This window comes from Podarcis cretensis (assembly GCF_951804945.1).
Source record: "Podarcis cretensis genome assembly, chromosome: 4".
Classification (NCBI taxonomy): Eukaryota; Metazoa; Chordata; class Lepidosauria; order Squamata; family Lacertidae; genus Podarcis; species Podarcis cretensis.
Genome location: NC_137173.1, coordinates 83439552 through 83463455, shown reverse-complemented (window position 1 = coordinate 83463455; position 23904 = coordinate 83439552). Strand labels below are relative to the sequence as shown.

The 23904-nt window shown below is 43.4% G+C and overlaps 1 long non-coding RNA gene across 1 annotated transcript; it reads left to right on the top strand.

The window, feature by feature from the left end:
- The first annotated feature begins 15918 nt into the window (after nt 1-15918).
- Nucleotides 15919-23690, top strand: LOC307214389. Its single transcript, XR_013838024.1, has 4 exons — nt 15919-16014; nt 18422-18538; nt 19769-19823; nt 23330-23690. It is a non-coding gene; the product is annotated as an uncharacterized lncRNA (long non-coding RNA).
- Nucleotides 23691-23904: the final 214 nt, after the last annotated feature.

The window sequence follows — 23904 nt, the reverse complement described above, 5'->3', positions numbered from 1 at the left end:
TTGTGTATGCCATCAAATGCCAACAGTGTCCTTCAGCTCTCTATATTGGACAAATAGGCCAAACCTTACGCCAAAGAATAAACGGACATAAATCTGACATCAGGAACCACAAGACAGAGAAACCAGTAGGAGAACACTTCAATCTCCCAGGACATTCTATACAAGATCTCAAAGTAGCTGTTCTATTACAAAGGAATTTCAGAAATAGACTAGAAAGAGAAGCTGCTGATTTGCAACTTATTACCAAACTTAAAACCATGGAGAGACCTGGTCTGAACAAAGACATTGGATTCTTATCTCATTATACATGACAAAGCCATTTTTCACCTTCTCACCCCTTGCTTTTTCCTGTAAAACCTATTGCAGTCGTTAAGAGTCGTCAACAGGCTCATCACAGCTATCTGCCAATCACCCAATCCCACCACCCTTCTGAGTAATACCCCTCCCCACCTTCTCACTATATAGAAGGGTCTGGTGACTTCTGTTTCAGTGTATCTGAAGAAGTGTGCATGCACACGAAAGCTCATACCAAGAACTAACTTAGTTGGTCTTTAAGGTGCTACTGGAAGGAATTTTTTAATTTTGTTTTGACTATGGCAGACCAACACGGCTACCTATCTGTAACTTAATATTAAAGGAGATTTGTCTTGTTTGTTGCTGTGCTGGTTGCAGCACCCTCTAAATTTGTGGTGGAGGTGCCACAGGATGGATCTGGCCCAACAAGTCAATGCCAGTAGTCCACCAGTGCATAGAAATTTGGTTTCTCTTTGCCTTCTAAGCATGGGACCATTGCTAGCACATCTTACTGCTGCTGCTGGCTGGTATGACCTCTCAACAATGGGACCACAGAGGAGAAGAGGTGCCTTTGGAAAGGTAAACAGACTGGGGGAAATTGACTAAAGGTAAAGGTAACAGTGCATTGTGTCTTGCTCTTCCATGCAGGAGCTCGAGGTTGTGTGAATCTTCCTCCCCTATCCCCTTTGATATTTTCAACAGCCCGGTCAGATGGGCTAGGTGAAATGAATATAAATATATCAGAAATAGTTCTTTTCAACATATTTGCTGGGGAAGGTGGTGCTTGTACAGTCCCTGACCAGTGCCAGATTTATGTATAAGCTAAACAAGCTATAGCTTAGGGCTCCACTCTCTTGGGGCCCCCAAAATAATTAAAGGGGGAAAAACTGGATGTACATTCCAAACTATAAGATAAAAACAAATAAAATAAAACCTACATACAGCAACAGTGTTTTGTGTTGTGTATGCTCCTATGAAGGAAGTAATGGGCACTGCCTGCTAGCCTGCTCCCTAAAATATCACCGGTTTGCTTATTTCTATATATAGGGTGCCTACATTCTGCATGGACTGGTTGTGTGTCAACATGTTCAAATGGCTTTAGATACCTATCAGGTCCATGAATTACCATATAGAATATATTCAACACAAAGAACAGTGACAATTTGTTGTTGACAAAGGACAGCTGGACATATAAAGGGCCCCATTACCTTCAGTAGCTTAGGGCTTCATCAAACCTAAATCCGGCCCTTTCCCTGACCCACATGTGGGCTGGACCCAGGAAATCATGTTGGCATTCCTGTGTAATGCATGCCTGCACATGACAAATGTGTGGCATGCTGCTCTGAGAGGGTTAGCCAACCTTCAGGACAGCCCTTGATTCAAGAAAGATCCCCCCCCCATTCTAAATACAATGTCAGTTTTGTTTTAATACCACAATCATGGTTCAATCTATGCTTTTTCTCAGTCTTTTCGTTTCAGTTTTGCCAGCCTCTTCTCCTACCCGTGTTCCTAATGTTGTTATGATTAATTCACGACCTTCCATAATTTATGGCTTTTGCTTTTGGTTCCCAAGGTGACCTCATCTGCTTTCTCATTTCTGCCCTGCTTATCACCTAGCTGTTTAATTTCTCTGTGGTAAAAGAATACACGCACTTGAAAATCTATTGACTTTTGCAATTATGTGTAATATTTTGCAATTATATATTAGCCCTAAGGATTCCAGTCAGTGACTTGCCCCTTTAATCAGAAAAAAAGGTGGGAGGGAGTCCATGATAAAGACTGATTTAGTAATCCTTGCCACTGGCCTTTTACATTTTCAGAAGCCCCTTCTCAATTTGCTGAGTCCCTCAAGATATGTCCAGCTATTCCTGAAAGCTTATGAACTCTGCAGGACTCTGCAGTTTCACCTCCAGCAATTTTGGAGAGATGAGTTTTGCATTTGTCACTTCTGGCACTAACTGGGAAATTATATATTCCTCACTAAAACACCCACTCCGAAAGCCCGTTTGTGAATTTCAGCGCTGGAAAATAAACACTCTCTGCCCCAAGTCTCTGAGTCCAGGGTCACCTAGCAGAAGATCAAATGGATGAATTATTTTCCCTCTAGATCATTTGATCAGTCTGAAGGCAAACTCCAACGATACATGTGCTCATCAACTCAGTATGGAACGCTAGGGCAGAAAATGACAAGGAAATGCTCAAATTTGGACTCGCAACTAAGTGCAGAGAGATAAAACTACCAAGCAATCTCCAATGTTAGCCACACTCAAAGATGAGTGGATCTGCTCTGAGTACAACTTAGTGAGATATTACCCACAGTGTCTAACCATGCAAACCTATGCATGTTGACTCAGAAGCAATTCCCGCCTCGTTTAATGAGCCTTACTCTGACTTAAGATGTATCTGCACCAACGCAGCGAATGAGCATACCAGTGTTGAGCCGCAAATATTGCTACTAGCTTGTGTAATTTGCCTAAAACCTATGTCCTGCCCTGATGTGTCTTCTCCTTTCTAGTGCTAAAGGATAGTGTTTAACACAATAGTTAGCACATACCCTCCAACATTTCTCTGATGAAATAATAGTAGTAATAATAATAATAATAATAATAATAATAATGTTTTTCTATATGTTGGTAGCCACTCAGAGTGGCTGGGGCAACCCAGTCAGATGGGTGGGGAATATTATTATTATTATTATTATTATTATTATTATTATTATTTGCCACCCATCTGACTGTGTTGCCCCAGCCACTCTGGGTGGCTACCTACATATAGAAAACCATAATAAAACATTGAACTTTTTTAAAAAAACTTCCCTATACAGGGCTGCCTCCTGATGTCTTCTAAATTTTGTATACTTGTCACCTTGGCTCAGTGGGTTGCATAACTCCATACCCTCCAACATTTCTCTGATTGAAATAGGGATGTCCTAAGGAAAAGTATAAAAAGTATAAAAGGGATACAGGTGGCGCTGCAGTCTAAACCACAGATCCTGGGGCTTGCTGATCGGAAGGTCAGCGGTTCGACTCCTCACGATGGGGTGAGCTCCCGTTGCTCAGTCCCTGCTCCTGCCAACCTAGCAGTTCGAAAGCACCTCAAAGTGCAAGTAAATAAATAAATAGGTACCACTCCAGCTAGAAGGTAAACGGCGTTTCCGTGCACTGCTCTGGTTTGCCAGAAGTGGCTTAGTCATGCTGGCCATATGACCCGGAAAAACTGTATGCGGACAAATGCTATCTCCCTTGGCCAGTAAAGCGAGATGAGTGCTGCAACCCCAGAGTTGTCTGTGACTGGACTTAAGTGTCAGGGGTCCTTTACCTTTTTAAGCAAAAGTATGACATTCTGGGGTCAAATCAGAAACTGTGATGGCTTCTGTACATCTGGGACTGTCCCTGGGAAATATAGACACTTAGAGGGTCTGTTAGCAACATAAGTGTTGTATCACTCTGTGATCGAATCTATGGTATAAAACATTTTCGCATTAATTTCATCCCAGCCTTCCTAATCTGCCTTTATCAAGGCTCTTAAGAACATAAAGGGACGCAGGTGGCGCTGTGGGTTAAACCACAGAGCCTAGGTCTTGCCGATCAGATGGTCGGTGGTTCAAATCCCTGAGCCGGGGTGAGCTCCCGTTGCTCGGTCCCTGCTCCTGCCAACCTAGCAGTTCGAAAGCACGTCAAAGTGCAAGTAGATAAATAGGTACCACTCCAGGGGGAAGGTAAACGACATTTCCGTGTGCTGCTCTGGTTCGCCAGAAGTGGCTTAGTCATGCTGGCCACATGACCCGGAAGCTGTACGCCGGCTCCCTTGGCCAATAAAGCGAGATGAGCGCTGCAACCCCAGAGTCGGTCATGACTGGACCTAATGGTTACCTTTACTTAAGAACATAAAACAGGCCTGCTGGATCAGGCCCACTTAGTGTGGTATACTCTTTCCACAGTGGCTGACCAGATGCCTGTGGGAAGTCTGTAAGCTGGGCATGAACACTCTGCCCACCTGCGATTCTCAGCACCTGGTCTTCAGAGACAAAATGTCTCTGACTGGATGTAGAACATAGCCCTTGTGGCTAGTAGCTCTCGTTCTTTCCAACAACTTATTTTAATCTAATTGGTATGTAGACAGATTCTGTACTAATGGTTATTTTTTCTCTCTCTACATCTATTATGTAGTATTGATATTACTAGTATTTCCATTTATTTCTTGCCTTACGCTGAAGCCTCAAGGCGACAGCGAATAAGTAAAACATCTGATACCCTGTAAATAGCAATCAAAAATATAAAACAAAATGCACCGACTGATCAGGCAAACAATAATAACAAGCCACACGCAAACAGCATAATCACCATTACAATTAAAATTAATCACCCAGGCTAAATAAGGCAAACAGCACTAACAGAGGAAAGATGTTGAAATTATCCAAGGACTAATATTTTAATTTCATGAAGCTGTCTTTCAAGGTCTCCTTACTTATATCTGCATTTTTCATACCCCATCAGAGTTTGCATTGTATAAAAGGGTCCTGCTTCTGTGTGTTTTGAAATGGGGCACTTCTGTGATGGTGCCAGTCGAGGACTCACAACATACCAAAAACAGAGTGTAATGAATGTATGGGGGTTGCTCGTGCGTAAGTTGCCACCATGCCTGGCTAGTTAGCCTGTTTAAACCTTTCCTGACTGGACAGCCCTTCACTTCGTGGCTGTTCAGTCGCTAGCAGGATCCGTCAGTGGGCGTTTCTTAAACTTCTTCCAGCACAAAAGCTCTTTGACGCCAAGTCTACGCCTACTTTCCCTGCGCGGAAGTCTTCTGCGCAGGGTGGGTGTGGGCAGAGGAGGACCTGTGCTCTCCCCACTGGTCTCCAGCGAAGAGTCCTGGAGACCCCTCTCCGATTCCCCCAACCGCCCCCCTTTATCCCTGGTGTTACGCTGATTTCCTTCCCCAGCCGATGAGTTCCCTCTCTCCCTGCTTGGCCCTTCTCCGGCATCACTTGGGAGCTCTGCCTCCACTTCTGGCTCCGATGTCAATTCCCTGACACAGAGGTAGGTAAAAATGGTAAAGGACCCCTGGACAGTTAAGTCCAGTCAAAGGCGACTATGGGGTTGCGGCGCTCATCTCGCTTTTAGGCCAAGGGAGCCGGCATTTGTCCACAGACAGCTTTCTGGGTCATGTGGCCAGCATGACTAAACTGCTTCTGGTGCAATGGGACACTGTGACAGAAGCCAGAGCGCATGTAAACATCGTTTACCTTCCCGCCACAGCTGTACCTATTTATCTACTTGCACTGGTGTGCTTTCGAACTGCTAGGTTAGCAGGAGCTGGGACAGAACAATGGGAGCTCACCCCACTGTGGGGATTCGAACCGCTGACCTTCTGATTGGCAACCTCAAGATACTCAGTGGTTTGGACCACAGCACCACCCATGTTCGTACAGAGGTGCACTAGAGGCGAAATGTGTAGGTACCTGGAAACTGTACAATACACATTGGTTGTATACACACCAATTCATTTTTCTCAACCCAGAATTATTCATACTCGTCCTCAAAATGCTGCTTTCAATTTGATTGATTCTAGATCCTGCCATCTAGAGCAGTAGGTGTGGTTGCTTGATATGTGTTTGAAACCCTCTTGGTAATAAGGTTATCCCTGTCTTTTCCTCTCTGCACATGTCCTAGGTGAATGAAGAAGAAATTGATGGTTTCAGTTTTGGGGCTAGTTCATCATCATCATCATCATCATCATCATCATCATCATCATTTATTTATTATTTGTACCCCGCCCATCTGGCTGGGCTTCCCCAGCTTCCAACAGAATATTAAAATACAATAACCTATTAAACATTAAAAGCTTCCCTAAACAGGGCTGCCTTCAGATGTCTTCTAAAAGTCTGGTAGTTGTTCTTCTCTTTGACATCTGGTGGGAGGGCATTCCACAGGCCGGGTGCCACTACTGAGAAGGCCCTCTGCCTGGTTCCCTGTAACTTGGCTTCTCGCATGGATGGAACCACCAGAAAGCCCTCGGCGCTGGACCTCAGTGTCCGGGCAGATCGATGGGGGTGGAGATGCTCCAAGGCCTTGTCCTGCCGCTTTTCACCAGGGAAACTCACGCTTTCCTGTTGAATCGGAGCAAATGTGAGTTGGGTTTTCCACAGACTGACGTTTGCTCCAATTCAGCAATAGAGAGTGGGTTTCCCCAGGGAGACTGACAGGGTAAACGGAAAACCACTTAGAGCCATAATTTCTAGGCACGGGACAAGCAGAAGTGTGGACAAGCAGAAGTGTGGACAAGCCCTTGGTAAACCCACAGTGCAATGGGGCAGGTGGGGATAACCCTCTCCACCTCCATTCCTGTTGCCACATCTAGATTGTGTGTGGCCTACACAGGGGGGAATGTACTCAGTAATGACCATACAGCCACATAACACGTTTGTTTACTGGTGTTTATGCTTGAACAATTGAATAGATTCGGCTAAAATGTTAGCTTTCAGGACTTACGGGTGTACCAGATAATTTTCTCCCCCTCTTGGACTAATAATATATATTTGTGTGGTACATGGTACTATCTGCCCTTGTTTCTTACGTTAGTAATTTTGAATGATGGAAGACGTCTGACTAGGTGAAGATAGTGCTATTGGATCCCTTTAGGCTTAGTTCAAAGGAGGAAGAAGCAAAGCCTTCAGGCTGTGCTCTGATGTGTACATCAAAGTGACACCGAGACCTGACAAAACTAAAAGGAAAGAAATTTGCCGTCAGAAAATATACTGCTTGTTTTGAATCTTGACGTCTTAGTTGTCCTCTCCCCCAAGAAGATTGCTCCTTGGCATGAGAGCTGGAGCCTGTCATATACTTTTGGTTTAGGAATACACACCGTGTAAATTGTTTTTAACTGATTTTAGTCTTGTATTTTTATATTGTCGTAAGTTTTCTTAGGACCTCGTGGTGAAGGGTGGGTAAGAAAACCAAGTAACAGCAACAGGAATAATGTTTACCCATTTTGGGAACTGAGGTCCAGGCGGCTTTATGGAATATAATACAGAAATTCATAGTTAGGGAAACATCAGGGAAACAGAATAAACCTCTGTGTGGATACAGCTCCTATCAGCATATAACATCTCTGCTCAGAGACCTGCGCTGGCTGCCAATCTGTTAGCAGGCAGAGTTCAAAGTGTTATTGTTGGTATACAAAGCCCTTTACCAGCTTCAGATGAGTTTACTTGCCTTAACCCATAGATACCTACATGACCACTTCAATCTGCAGAACTGGCACCGTTTCAGATGCCACATAATACTCCTTCCACACTTGTAAGGAACCAGCGTTTTAGTATGGAACCTTGTACCTCTTTGCCTATTGACATTTATGGATGCACTTAGCAGAGTGAATATTCATGGACTCTTGAGTATGGAATGATCTTTTTGATTAGCCAAACCCTGTAGAAGCCGTCACATGTTTTAATCTAATTATAGCTTATTGTTTATTTTAATCTTTTTTAAAGGTTTTAAACTTCTTTTTAATTGATAATGTCATTGTTTTATTCTTTCTGTAAACCGCTTTTAGGCTTTATTACAATCAAGTGGAATAGAATTGTTGTGGGGAAATAAATAAATAAATAAACGTTATCGACTGGCTGAAGTTTCCAGATCAGCTCCACACAGAGCTTGTTATAGTAGTCAAGTCTGAATAAGACTTAAGTAATGATTGAGGCAGATAACAACAACAACAACAACAATATGCTGCCCATCTGACTGGGTTGCCAACAAAACACAGTAAGACACCATATATTAAAAACTTCCCTACACAGGGTTCCCTTCAGAGGTCTTCTAAAAGTCAGATGTTTGTTTATTTCCTTCACATCCGACAGAAGAGTGTTCCACAGGGCAGGCACAACTACCGAGAAGGCCCTCTGCCTGGTTCTCTGTAGCCTCACTTCTCTCAATGAGGGAACTGCCAGAAGGCCCTCAAAGCTGGATCTCAGTGTCCCGCTGAACGATGGGGGTAGAGATGCTCCTTCAGATATAAAGGGCTGAAGCCATTTAGGACTTTAAAGGTCAGCGCCGACACTTGGAAATGTACATTATCTGCAATGGCAGATAATGCCTGAGACAATGTGACCCTCAGCCCCTCCCCCCAAAAAAAATCCCATCTCTGTAATATGCAGTATACATTTAGAGAGGAAGTCTAGAAACTGCCACCATGAGCACAGAAGATGAAGACTCTACTTAGAGCTGTTGTTTTGAAGTGGTGACGCAATGAAGAATTTGTTCCCATATGCAGCCTCTCTGTGCTCATGTAAATCAGCAGTAAATCTTTATCGTGTAATAAGTGGCTAGCAAAGCGGTACGGAAACTAGAGGCAAGTCCCTCATCTGTGAAACACTAAGAATCTCTGGCAGCTGGTCTTCATCTCCAGGATGACGTCCTTTCTTAAGTCGCAGACGGAGAATCAGAATCCCAAAGGTTTGGGAAGACTGTCACAAAGTCTGCTTGGAAACATGCTCGATGAAAGATGACAACACTCTTAAGCAGTCTGTTATGGAGAAAACAGTGTCTCTTAAGGGTACAGCTGTCCCGTGGAGAAAACAAACAGAATTGTGGAGCAGATGTTTATTTTATTAGTTTAGAATGGGTTCGATCCAGAGAAGCAAGAACTCCACTTATTCAATCAGGCTATCCTGGCTCCTCCTCCTCCCTGCATCCTTCTGCAAAGCCCCTTCCCACTACTTCTGAGGATTCAGAGACCCTCAGGAATGACATAGAATGAGACCCTGAAGTCTGTAGTGGGAGAATGCATGGGGAGGGGTGAGTATCATGAGCAGCAAATTTGGATCCAAGCCTAAAATTTACAATGCACCTTTTCATCCTTCCCACCAGATGTCAAAGAGAAGAACAACTACCAGACTTTTAGAAGACATCTGAAGGCAGCCCTGTTTAGGGAAGCTTTTAAAGTTTGATGGACTACTGTATTTTAATATTTTGTTGGAAGCTGCCCAGAGTGGCTGGGGAAACTCAGCCAGATGGGAGGGGTATAAATAAATTATTATTATTATTATTCGTCTCCCAACTACAAAAGGGAAAGAAGGGGGGGAGTACCTGATGATTTAAGATACACAAAGAAGACCCACACACTTAAAAAGAAAAAGAAACCAACACGTCACAGCTAAAAACTGTAACTTTAAAAGCAGCAAAATCAAAAGCCAGCTGAAAAATAAACATCTTCAAGCCACACCAGAACACATCCAACGAGAAATGTAGTCTAACCACTGTGGGATGGACTCATTATCGTTTCACGCTTCCTGAAGAAAAGAGATCTTGTAAATGATTTGGCGGGTGGTGACATTATAAGGAATAATGAAATGAAGATGCATTAACCAAAGTGCCATGGAGATGAGATACATTTTCAGCTATTTGGTGTCTTATTGAAGAAGAAAAAATAAGAAGTAGACACGGCACTGGGGGAAATGGAGTCCAGCACTTTGATGCAAAGAACCCTCTCCTCAGTTATTAGAGCTATCATTTGCTGATTGGAGAGGAAGCGATAAACCATCTCCTCAAATGAACTGCACACATCAGCCAAGAGGGACAGTTGTGTGCCTGCATGTGTTCTATGCGTGTATATAAGTACAAGTGTGTGTGTGCAGATGTGTGCAGTTGAAGTTCTTAGGCCAAAAATGGTTAGCCGCTTCTGTTGTAAATATACTGTAAGTCATTTCAGTAGGTGGAGGAGCAAGGTAGGATTAAAAAAAACTAAACTAAACTAAAAGTGTATCACAAGTGTCAAAACTAGCAAGCACAAGAATAAAAGGGTCCCTTCAAATCTAAAGATACGCAAGTAACTTATTTATATAAAATATCCCATATTCATGTATAGGTTGAAATTTACATGATTAATTTAAGAGGGTCCTACTCTCCCTGATATTTTGTGTCAAGAGAATTTGACCTTATCAGTAAAAGGCTCGTTTCCATTAATTTTTACATCATTGCTTCCAATGTGATTAGAGACTATGTTTTGATTCCAACACCCCATTATCATTGGAAATGTTGAGGGTTTTAATCTAATCAAAATGATATTATCACTGTATATCCCTGGAGCAAAAATGAAAAATGTTTGTTGCCACAATGTGATGTCACATCAATAACTTTCTTCAAGTCATCCTTTATATATAATACCGTATCTTTTGCTGTGTTCATTATGGTGATAACATTCCTTCAATCTTATTCCTGCTATGTCCTCTACAGTTCCAATACAATATATTCCTTCATAACAAAAGCAGAGCAATCTTGTGATAACCGTGCAGCTTCTCGTCTCTGTAGCATGTATCTAGTAATTTATTTCAAGTCAGCTTTTGCCCTTTTAAATCCCCCCATAATATCTGAAATTCTAGTTGGAACCAACCAGTTTTCATCTAAGATTGTCGCTACAGATGCTGTAGATGGAATTCAACATTGTGCTAAGTGAATGTTCCAAGGATTTCAGCTTGCACAACAATATGTTTTTCCCCTCTCTGACCCTGTGCGCTTCCTAAATCTGTTCTATCAGTTCAGCATAATGTTCTGGGGCAGGGCACACACAGGAAGATAAGTCCCTTATGGGCAAGCAAAACATGCAGACAATCACCTGGCCAATCCAAAGTCTCCATACTATCTGTCCATCACAGGGACCAATGCTGAACCTTACAATGTTGACCAGTTTTCCCTGCAGTGTATACCTGAAGTGAGGTTTTAGGCTAGACAAATGATGGTTCACATGTCCAAACCTCAGAAAACAAGGAATTCCAAGTTGGCAGTAGCTAGAGAAGTGTTGGGAGGAGGAGGAGGAGGAGGAGGAGGAGGTGATGGAAGCAATAAAGCTCTCTGTTGGGAGCCAGTGTTGTGTAATGGTTAAGAGCGGTGGTGTGTTGGCCTGGGATTCGGACTCAGAGGCTGAACCTCAGGAATCCCAGCCTGCAGAGGAGTCCCCACCTCCAGAACCAGCTGAGCCAGGGCTGGGGCCTGAGCCTGAAGGGTCCTCACCTGTGCTGGATCCTCAGGTGCAGGCACCAGCTGAGTCTGCTCTGGCCCCTGAGGTGATGGAGGACCCATTGCCTGCAGGTGCTTCACTCTCAGCCCCATCAGGGGAAGCTGAGGTTGCCTCTGGGTCCGGTAACCCTCTAGCCTCTCCTGAGCTGCAGAGGCTCAGGGCAGAGAGGTGGAGGGAACTAAGTTCCTGCAGGAGGAGTGCTCGCCTCCAGGCCGGGAGGGGTGAGTCACCTGTGGACCGGGGCCGCCCTATGCCTCGGGGCAGATAAAAGCCAGCCAGCCCCAGTCCCAGGTTGCGGGAGCAATGTTATTGCTAGCCTGTTTCTGGCCCCACCCAACGCCTTGCCTTCGACCCAGCTACAGCTTTGAAGGACAGCCTCCGTACCGCACCATCGACCTCGGACTGGACTTGAACCTTGCCTCTCGGTAGCCCCCAGGACCAGCACAGGTGGACTCATAATCTGGTGAACCGGGTTCACTTCCCCGCTCCTCCACATGCAGTTGCTGGGTGACCTTGGGCTAGTCACACTTATCTGAAGTCTCTCAGCCTCACTCACCTCACAGAGTGTTTGTTGTGGGGGAGAAAGGGAAAGGAGATTGTTAGCCGCTTTGAGACTTCTTAGTGTAGTGATAAAGCGGGTTATCAAATCCAAACTCCTCCTCCTCCTCCTCCGGATGAAGGAAGGGGATTAATTTGGTCTTCTTTCTACAGCAGTTTCTTGTGGACCAGAATGCAATTCCCAGTGAGATTTTGTACTTCTCTAGATGTTGAGATGCAGTTTCAAAAAGTGTGCACAGAAATGAGCGTTTCATGCAAAGAAAATGGACAGGATACATGTTTTACCAAAAAATGCATAAAAGAAATGTATTTTATGTAAAATGTGCCCACAAAATGCAAGCAATTTAAATGCTTTTCTTGTGCTACTACTACACAAGTGGTTCTACGTGAACCAGGGTTTAGAAATCCTTGGGGAGGGAGATCTTGCAAAACTACTAAGAACCATGCTTAGATTTGCCAGAATTCTGATGTTAAAGACTCTTCATTTTTATGAATTGGTTACTATAGTAACACTTTGTGCCTTTTCATGTGCCAAGTTACCCTCTCTCTTTTATGATGTTAATCGTCACAATATCTACAGAACATGGAAAATGTGGGTTTCTTAGCAGCAATATTTGGAATTTAGCCAAATCTTATAACATTTTAACCAGTGCAAAAGCATGTGTTTCACGGCTTGGTTTTGTTGTTAGTTTACTATACAGCCTTTTTTTAAAGGCTAGTCATTACATGTCTTGCTGCTTATGAGAACTAACACAATTTTGCAAGTTCATCTCATGGTGGACCCTGCAGCATTCCCATGCAGTAGCAGCTCCAAAGAGAGGACAGATCTTCTCCCAGGACCATCCCAAGTAGCAACAGATCTACAATGGTACCTCAGATTAAGTACTTAATTCATTCCGGAGGTCCGTTCTTAACCTGAAACTGTTCTTAACCTGAAGCACCGCTTTAGCTAATGGGGCCTCCTGCTGCCGCCGCGCCACCAGAGCACGATTTCTGTTCTCACCCTGAAGCAAAGTTCTTAACCCGAGGTACTATTTCTGGGTTAGCCGAGTCTGTAACCTGAAGCGTATGTATCCTGAAGTGTCTGTAACCTGAGGTACCACTGTCTCTCTATCTCTCTGGCCCTTGGATTTCTCCCCAGGCCACACATCCTTCAGAGCCACACCCTTCACCAGCCCTGTTTGGCAGACTATTCAAATGTTTTTGCCTAACTGTACCCTTGAACTCTGCTAATGCTTCTCGCGTGCCTGGATGAAGGCTTGAGAGGTGCACAAATGCGCATAAACGAGCCTACGATGCAAAGGGGAAATTTATATCCATTGCTCCCCTCTGCATGTCTGTTAAGTTGAGGTCCTTTTAGGAAGAGAAATATAACTAACTCCCTATCACCACCAGTTCCTTCCTTTTGAAATCCTGGTATGATTCACTGAATGCTACATAAAATATTATTTCCTGCATTCCACACACACACACACACACACCAACTTTCCCCCCTTTGATTACTTTTAATGTTGATTTGTGGCAGTTGCCATCCTCCTCCTTCTAAGAAGCAGAATGACAAGGAAAGAGAAAATATATATATTCACCAGAGGGAGGTCAAAGAGTTCTTTTTCCGACACAGGCTCATTAGGGGAGGTGAACACAGCAAGGGTGGCATTGATCACCGTACCCTGTGCAGTCTTAAAGGTTAATGATTAGGGTAATTAGCTGACCTATAGGAACCAGATAGCATTCAGTTGAGAGCAGTGACAAGTGGCAGCAGTTATTTAAAAGAGAGCTGAAACACAGTCATGAATGTTGCCAGCTACTGTAAAAATGGCTTTCCCCAGAGCCTGGTTAAAAAGGCTCAGTGATCTATAAAGAAGTTGCTTTCCCTTGCTGCAATAAATTTTGTCCGATCCATTTTGCTTGTCGCTCTCGTTTTTATGTCTCATTCTATCAGTATTGCTGGCAGAAGGTAGGCTAGCGAACTTCAGTCTTCCCTAGATGTTGCTGAACTACAACTCCCATCATTCCGTGAAGTGGGACTATTTTCCTTTGTTCTATTTCTTGTTGCTGCCTGATACTAGAGGGAGAGGGAGCCATGTTGCAGTGCTTGTGTGTGTTTATATAATAAAGTAGAGTAGCCAAAATGCTGAGTTGCTGAGGTCTGTTACACAACTGTGCAAACTCTTCGGATCCCTAAGTGTACTGAGGTCAGTTGGAATTGGTCGCTGTGATGTTCGGGCAGAAAAAAACTTTTGAAGCTCCCGAACAATTGACCAGGAGGGAAAGAACATGCCAGTCAGGCATGTGTCTCTGCCAGGGTCCTTACTCAAATGTAGGCTGAATTCCTGACATTATCTACTTGCACTGGTGTGCTTTCAAACTGCTAGGTTGGCAAGAGCTGGGACAGAGCAATGGGAGTTCACCCTGTCGCGGGGATTCGAACTGCCGACCTTCTGATCATTAAGCCGAAGACGCTCAGTGGTTTAGACTACAGTGCCACCCATGTCCTTTACCTTACCTTGCTGTAGCAACTTCATGGTGAGTACCAGCACCTGTTTTTCGCAAGACGAAAAGAATCCGTTCTGCGAGTCTCTTCGTCTAGCGGTTTTTTCATCTTGCGAAGCAACCCTATTAGAGGCTTAGCGGATTAGCGCTATTAGCGGCTTAGCAGCTATTAGCGGCTTAGCAGCTAAGCGGCTAAGCGGCTAGGCGGCTATTAGTGGCTATTAGAGGCTTAGCGGCTTAGAAAGGGGGGGAAGCAAAAAAAATTCGCAAGACTCGCAAGACATTTTCGTCTTGCGAAGCAAGCCCATAGGGAAATTCGTCTTGCAAAGAGCCTCAAAAATGGAAAACCCTTTCGTTAGCGGGTTTTTTGTCTTGCGAGGCATTCGTCTTGCGGGGCACCACTGTATCCAATTCCATAATTATAATGATAATTTTACTATTTATACCCCACCAGTGGCGTAGCGTGGGGGGTGCAGGGGGGGGGCCGGCCGCACCGGGCGCAACATCTGGGGGTTAGGGAAATCCACGGGTTAGAGGGCGCAAATCCACGGGTTAGGGGGTGCAAATTACTTGCCTTGCCCCGGGTGCTGATAACCCACGCTACGCCACTGTACCCCACCCATTTGACTGGGTTACCCCGCCACTCTGGGTAGCTTCCAACATATATGAAAATATAATGAAACTATACAAGGTTGTCTTCACATGTCTTCTAAAGGTTGTGTAGTTACTTATCTCCTTGGCTTGGAGGTCTCTGAAAATAAGCACTGCACATAACTCCATACTCTCCAATATTTCTCCGATGGAAATAGGGATGTCCTAAGGAAAAACAGGACATTCCAGGATCAAATCAGAAACTGGGACGGCTTTTGTAGATCCAGGACTTTCCCTGGAAAATAGGGACACTTGGAGGGTCAGTCGTCAGGATTTCAGGCAGGGTTCTCTTTCAGCCCTACCTGGACATGCTGAGGATTGGGGCCTTCAGCATGGAAACAGATGCTCTGCCCCTGAAGAGATGGCACTCACCTTTCTATGCACTCTCCCATGGCCATCTCCTGATGTCATGGGAGACAAGGCTGTTGCAGCTTCTCTTTCCCTTTCTTCCTCTTCCATCGACTGCACTCGCACTCCGAGTATCCTGTCTGCCATCCCAGGGGACTAGGACACTCAACAGCACCAAGGAGGGAACAAAAGCATACAAACTTTCTCTGGATTGCAACCTGGCAGTTTTTCTAGGCTGAGAATTAGCAACTGGTCTCCTACTGAGCTCCATTACTGAGCAGGGATTTGAGTTTGCTACTATTTGCCTTAGTAAGCAAAACCCAGGAGATATCTGATTTCTAGCTCCTGATTTGCCCCTGCAGGTTTCTGCCAATGATATGAAGAAGGATTCCAAGCAAAAGCAGTATGTGATTGTTGTGGCCAAGTGTCCTCAGTTCACATTGGAGAAGATGGTTCTGGTCTCCTTCCACAGTGGATATCTCTTCATCCAGACAGATAAAACCATCTACACACCTGGGTCCAAAGGTAAAGCCTTCTGCTAGTCCCTCCCATAACATTATCTGGAAATGCAGGAGGGGTCTGGAGTGTATAACCTACTTGTGATCTGCAGACTGAGCATGGCCCACATGGAGGCAGAAAACTGCTGATTCCTGAGCTCTGAAGGTACGTGCAAATCCACCTACATACCCTTCCCCAGAATAGTAACCGATTCCTCATTCTGACTTCTGTTCCTGTTGGGAAAGGCTGCCCTATTTCATTACTCTTCTCAGTCGTGCAGTTTTTACAGATCTGCTGACTATCTCAGAATAAACAGAAACTCCTTAATTCCACATCGAGTTAAGCAGAATATTTTCCCACACAATATCTGCTGCCACAGGAGGGGGAAGAAGAAGAAGAGGAAGAGAAAGCTCCCCTCCCCCGTCTGTTCAGATTTTTATTTCAGTGCACTAAATCTGGCATGGCTTTTCTTTCTTTTTCAACAGCTGCGCTAGGTTCCCCCTGCCCCATCCCTCCTGCCTTCTTCCCTGTCTTCAAGTACTGAAAGCAATAAAGCTTGAGTCTAGCTTCAAATGCCATCAGTCATTTTGCTAGTAAAGGAAAGGTGCCTAATGAATCTTTTTCCCTGTTTGATGCTGGGACGGTTTCTGTTTTCTGGATTTAAATGCTGCTCAAGGGAGGGGCGAGCGTGTTCCTTGATACCTCAGGCCAGATGTGTTTTGGCATACGCTGAACCGTACATCATTCACAGGAAATAGATTTGTACAGCAGAAAGGAAAGCAAAAAGGGGTTGCTTCAGGTCTGCTCCTGGGCCTTCCAGGGAATGTTGTAATTCAATCGCGATCATTTTGGTGGAAACTTGCCTTTTAACATTAAAACTGCCTCATAAAGTAGTGGGAGAGATTAAATACTAATGTTTAATTGGAAAGGGAATAGCCCAAAGGCACAGAAGTGTGCCTGCACACCCCGTATTTTAACAAGCTAATTAATAATCACAGCAAACATTTAATGAACAGATGAACCATATTGGCAGTTTAGTTAGAAATCAATCTAACTGCGGGCTGAAAGAAACCAAGGCCGAACCGGACGTTATGTGAGGAAAACAAAGTTTGTGGCTGTCACTGAACTATGTCTCTTACTCACATCACCCAAGTATCGTTCACACATTACAATGAACACAGATGCTAGCTACATCTACACACGTGAGAAAGTGTTTGTGTGAAAGAGTGCACCCTTGTTGATTTGTTCAGCTCAATTGCTATGTGAATAACAAGTGTGCAGCTCAGCTGCTAGACTTGTTCACATGTTATGTTGTCTCAAATCATGTCTAAGTGTTTGCGTAGAGTTGCTGATTTGTGCAGCTCAGCTATTGCATATGCAAGTATACACGCTGTACCCTCATTGAACGTGACATGTGAAAAACTGTATGGGTGTGCGACTCAACTGTCTGTGTACACAGGTACACAGATTGCACATTCATTGGAGGTAATGCACGGACACTGACCCAACACTCACCCTCCCAATTGCGTAATGATGCATTCACCCATCACAACTGGACCCACCCAGCCATGCTCCACCAGCTAGATTTTATTAACCCCGAAGGTCAAGAGAGCACATGCCCAGATGTACACTGCAACCACTTGAAAGTGATCCCATGAAACCTGGCAGATGTGGCACCGGACCCCTCACAGTTCTGCACCAACTATGGTGCCATTTTCAGAACTAATCTTCAACATACAGTGAGCCAGAGCCTTAATAAAATCTAGATCAGGCGAATTGACAGTGGAGTGGGGTCAAGGTAGGAAGAGAGAGATGAAGGCCGTTATTGGTGTCTGCATAATACAGAATGTCTTTGTAAATAATTGACCTTCACAGGGGATGGTGGGAGCACTATTTGGGCTCTGCTACAGCTGCTAAATGTCTCAAGCCAGCACTGATCTGCACTGGATCAAAATGACTAATGAAGGTTTTAATGTTTATATGTAATGGCTTAACGTATGTACGTGTCTGTCTGCTTAAAATTTCATAAGTTGCTTTGTGTTGCACTGGCAAAAAAAGAAGAAAAGTAAAGGTAAAGGGACCCCCTGACCGTTAGCTCCAGTCGTGACTGATTCTGGGGTTGCGGCGCTCATCTCACTTTATTGGCCGAGGGAACCGGTGTACTGCTTCTGGGTCATGTGGCCAGCATGACTAAGCCACTTCTGGCAAACCAGAGCAGCGCACGGAAATGCCGTTTACCTTCCAACCGGAGCGGTACCTATTGATCTACTTGCACTTTGACATGCTTTTGAACGGCTAGGTTGGCAGGAGCTGGGACCGAGCAACAGGAGCTCACCCTGTCACGGGGATTCGAACCACCTACCTTCTCATCAATAAATTTCATAAATAATAAATAATAATTAGGATAGCCTTTCATTCTATAGTTTCCAACTAGCCACCCTCAAGTGTTAAAGGTGTTTTAATCAATGCTTCTTAGCAGTCTGCTATTTTTGGTGTGGAAGAATGTCCTTGTGTTATGTTCAGAGTGATTGCAATACACAGAAGGCTCTGTCCTCATCCAGATTTGTTTCAGGACCACCAAGGGAAGCTCTTTGTCTTGTGGAAGCATCAACATGTCAATGAGACACAGGGACGGATGATGTATTAACAAAGCCTGGACTGGGGCATGTCTGGATCTCATGCTGCTCAGGTAATGTCTGCAGGAAATAAGGTCATCTTTCTCATCTGACCACAGGTGGTTCCATCCCATAGACTCAAGTGCTTGGAATCAGATCCCCTGTTCATCTGGTAATGGATGAACCAGGAGATAGCAAATGAGTTTAACATGCTGACGCTCCTTGGTGCTGGTGTCTGCATTTGTGACAGCCGGCAACTTGACAGATTTGCCTTTGTGGACATCGTTGTTATCCCTAAGGAGGGAAGCAAGTTGAATACACATCAAGTTGGGTAAGGATGTCTCTGAGCTGGACACGGCATGGTGTCATCCTTTCTGGTCAGACAATTTATATCTGACTGGCTGGCAAAATAGGATTGTAATCTGGTTCCCTGCAAGACAAGTGAGCTATTGGAAAAGTTGTTCAGAGTTCAAAAATCATATGCGACATGGCATGTATTGTCTTACAGATTCCAAGCAGAAAACCCACTGTTCATCAAAACCTTGGGAGCAGTAAACTTATTATTCATTTGTTCTGCAGGAATGATGAGATTAATGAACTCCACCTCTTGAGAGTTATTCGTTTTAGCCTCAGTACTTAGAAATAGATCTACTGTTTTATCTCAAATATAAACTGAACAATTAAATAACTTGGGACCAGGTTACCTAAAATACTGCCTGTCCCTGTATAGACCTGCAAGGTCACTTAGATATCTGGGGAAATTCTACTTGTGGCACCCCACCCTAAAGAATATCACAAGGCAGTGACCCCAAAATGGGAATTTTCTGCTGTTGCACCCATTCTGTGGAATGTCCTTCCCTCTTCCATGCAGGTAGCATCCACCATCTATTGCTTTAGATGTCTTGTAAAGACTTTTCTTTTTGCCCAAGCTTTCTGTGACCCATAAGAGTAGAACCTGATTCATGTCTATGCATCCACTGAATATGTTTTTATTTTCTTTTATGTGTTTATATATATTTTTAGGCTGTATTTTTATCTTAATGGATACTGTTTTAATATTGCAAACGGTATACACCCCTTAGGGTTTTTTATTTTTAATTATTAAACAGTTTAGAGATGCTGCTTTTAAATAAAATAAATACATCTGTAAATTTGTTTCAGCAATATCTTTTTGCAAAGGTGCGAATGTCCTATTTCGCAACTATGAAATTCCATCAATAAGAAATGAACAGGTGGTGGTTCTGAAATTTCAGATACCTTTTTCATGTTGGCCATTGCCCATGAGATAATTTTCTCTTTTCCAGCTGATGGCCTTCGATGGAGAAACACACTTTCTGTGTGAAAGGGAGCAGGGGCCAGGTGATATGTGTACCATAATACTTTCTTGACAGAATAGCAATTTCCCCTTGAAACAATCAATAGATACCTATAATGTTCCACACTATAATTGTTTTAGTTGTTTTTTCCCCACTCAGACCAGTGGGTCTTTGAATCTTCTAGCACTGTTGCTGAACTGTCAACAAAGCGATGATTGAGGGCATAGCTCAACTCCCATATAATGCTGGATCAAGAATTCTCAAAGTTTTTCCGTTGTCTGGCCATAAAAAGGTTGATGCACCTCCACCTACAAACACAAGCACACACACACAGTTTTATTGGCTTTCAGTTATTATTTTGAGTGACTCTTGCTGTCTTTGGGAACTTTTCTTTGTTCCTTGGAGCCCATTCTTCTTAAATGTATCAATCTGCAATACGGGACAACTTTCTTAGTACAGGAGGCAACCATTTTGTGTGGGGGTTCTGTTCCTGGTCCCTGTGCACGTCAGCAGAGTGTGTATAAGCACACCCCACCCCCTTACGCTCCACCCTACCCCTGTTATGCCAGCCCCACTCCCCTTACACTGCATTCTGCACCCCGTTCCACCTCCGTTCTAACTTCTTCCAGGGCCAAAAGGAGCCACACATCAGCAATTGCACATCAATTGGATGCACCTAAAATGGCCGCCTGCTTGCTAATATATATTTATAGCTTAGCTTTCCACCGTGTTGTTGAAGGCAGTGAACAGGGTGCCTCTTCCAATTTACCCTCACAACAGCCCTCTGAGTTTAGGTCAGGTTGAAAGAGAATTATTAGCCCAGCATAACTGAATGAGTTTCATGGCTAGGAAGGGATCTGAACCTATTTCTCTACAGAGTTTTCTAGACGTGCTGTTAATTTATGACATCTTAGACACCTTTTTTGGCTATCTTCTTTTCTGATATTGATTCTTACAGAAGCTATTTAAACTGTTCCATGCTAGGAAGCTGAAAGACGTATCAAAGGCATCACAGTTCAAAGTTGCAATTTGCATATGCAATGACAAGAGTGGAAAGCTTTCGGGTGATCAATAAAACTATTTTTTTATTATTACTATTCACAAACTAAAACCACACACATGCCTGCCCTTAAGTGAGCTGTAGTGTGGAAGAAATATTGTCTTCTGGCATAAAGGTGACTGAGCTGAAAAATACAAATATTATTGAGATGGTACAATCTGGGCAAAGGAATCCATTAGTAGTGGGTTGGTTCTTTATTTTAAAGAAACCCTGTGCAGGTTAGGTTGTTGTAATATACAGTAACTGACTCAGACCCTGTGTGCATGAAAGGGTTAACCTGAGCCCTGAGCTCAAGTTACCAGAGTGGGTGTGCCTTGGCATGCTTGTAGCGGCAATACTTGATGCAGCCCTGGTCCTTCCTTGTGTATTGTTTTTACACACAAGTAGAATGTCTGATGGCAGCTATCCTAGAGTAATGACGAGCTTGAGACAGTGTCCATGCTTCAAATTTTACCTCAGCTGCTAACTCAATGGGTGACCCCAGGCTATTACATCTTCTATAAATATGGATTGTTAATTCAGGTTATTTCATTTATATATCCCTTTCTGATTAATATTGTCCTACAAAGAGGCTCACATGAAAATGAGACAATTGCTGTAAGGATGGCTAATATTGGTACAGGGCTTTGAAAAAACAACAGAAGGCTTTAGATGCTACAATATTTGTTGCTGCTCTTATTTCTAGCCTTGTTACTGAAATTGAGTAAGTCACTTATTTGACACCTAATAAATGCCCATTTTCAGGGCTTTTCTTTAGAAAGTGCTTAAGCATTTAAAGAGAAATGCACCGGAGAAAAGTAGCAAACAAAAAACTGTGACTGAAACACACCTTTTGAATATTTAGGGAAAAAGTTCACCTACTAATCAGACTCATTAAGATAAATACCTGCAGTTACTTCCAGCAAAGGAAAACAAAAATCAAAATTACATCTCCATAAAAGTTATCTTCAAGCTTCATTGTTTCTAAAACTCTCATCAGAATCTTTCCCTATTTTCAACATGCTAAATGAAGTCCCTCTAAGAGTGACTTCAGTTTCTACTAAAGGGAGAGAGGAAGAAGTTCAAAAAGCCCAGACAACGGAAGCAAGACTCTTTACCCCTCCCACAGAAATAATCCCGCTGTACTCAGTAACATCTAAAACTGCACCAAATGTGCCTTGTGACTCACATGACAAAATTAGAAAACTAAAATTTCATTCTCCCCGGTAAGGAAAGCCCGTCCACAAATGCAGTGTATAATTGAGCTAAGCCTCTAGTTTTTTTTTTAAAAAGAGGACACAATGCTAACTGAATACTGATCAGGAAAAAGGAAATATGTATGTTTCATAATAAAATTACAATCTGAGGAATGTATTTATTTATTTTTTTATTTTGCTTTCAATCCATTCTTCATATGACAAGCTGACATTTTATGCTACCCTGCATATGCACATTAAGCAGTTGGGGAAGGAGAGAACAGTGGGTGAAGAAAGAGGTGTGAGTGGTGGTTGTGGGGCCCTTTCCCCATCCTCTGGACCCCCTGGGAAACTCAGAAAACCTGCTGCACCTGGAACAGGGTGTGGAGAGTGCAGATGAATGGGACATAGCTATGGGGAAGTAGCTGCCCATAAAAAGGAAGACTAGAGTGAGAGACTAGGCTAGGGTGATGTCCACTGTTTCCAGGAACTCTTCTCATTGTGATACTTTTGTGGGTGAGCTGAGAGTTTGTTGGACCCTGGATGAGATCCCAGAGGCTGAGAGGGAGCGTGTGTTAGAAGGAAATGAACTGATATTGCTTTATATGTATTAGTAACTTCACATTAATGTAACCTTTTTATATGTAACTACGTATCTATGTATTTTTTTGGTTTAAGTTGTCATCTTCAGATGTTGTGTTCTTTCAGGAAAGGATTTCTACTGCTTTTGAATGCAAACTCTGCCCTTCTTCCCCAAGTTAAACCAAGAAAACATCTCTTGAATAAGATCTGTCAGTTGGCTTGTATAGAGTTTGAGACCTGAAGAAAAACAAAGGGGACCATAGGAATAACTAACACAAATACCCAAATGTTTTCATTTTTTTGAAAACCTGACCATAATAATAATAATAATATAATAATAATTTATTATTTATATGTTGGCTGGCCAGTCTGGGTGGCTTCCAACCGGCAGAAAGATATCCCCAGCTGTCAAAAGGGAAACAAATACCATCACAGGTAGAATGAAATAACTATGGATATACCCATTATGGGAAGCTCTCAGGATTCAACTCTTATAAAACTCACAATATATTTAAAGAAGAGAGTCATTGGTGGCAGCCGAGAAACCGAATGTTGTGTGGAAATCTAACAAAAATGTTAACTCCCCACACAACAAAGTGGAGAATTCTAATATATTATTGAGAGCCCATTGCTATAAATTTCCTCATGTTACAATAATAAAGGAATTCACTTGCCCCAGTGTGCTCCTTTCTCAGTCAGTGCTGAATATTTCTTTATCTTCCCGATTCCTAGATGAAGCCTTCAGAAACAACAGTAAATGAAGCATGAAGGCTCCAGGACCCAAAGAGAATTACGTGAACAAAGGAGAAGTCGAAGAAAGGATAAAAGAAGCAACAGCAGTGATATAATAACTACAGAGCACACTTGCCACAGTTTCCTCCCCCCCCCGTCCCCCCCACATTTACTTTCTTTCGTTCTAAGACATTCATGGCTCTGTCAACAACAAATACATGCTCACATTTGTGTGTTGACTTAACAGAATGATTGATAGCTAATATTGGCTCCAGGCTCCCTTAACAAATTTGATGAACAATACTGTATATAATTTAGCCTTAGAATCAATCAAAGTTCCAGCCTTGAAGGAAAACATAGGGGAGGAAGGGGAAGGGGGTGAATGGTCATTGTCCCTAATTGGTGGTTTTGCTGCTCAGCTTTCCCATACCCACCAAGTGTCCCTGTTTTCCAGGGACAGTCCTAGAATTATGAAAGGCATCCCGGCTTCTGATTTGCTCCCAGAATGTCCCAATTTCTCCCATCAGTGCTGCTGCCAAGCTCAGGGAGGATGAGCCAGCGCTTGTCCTGAGTGA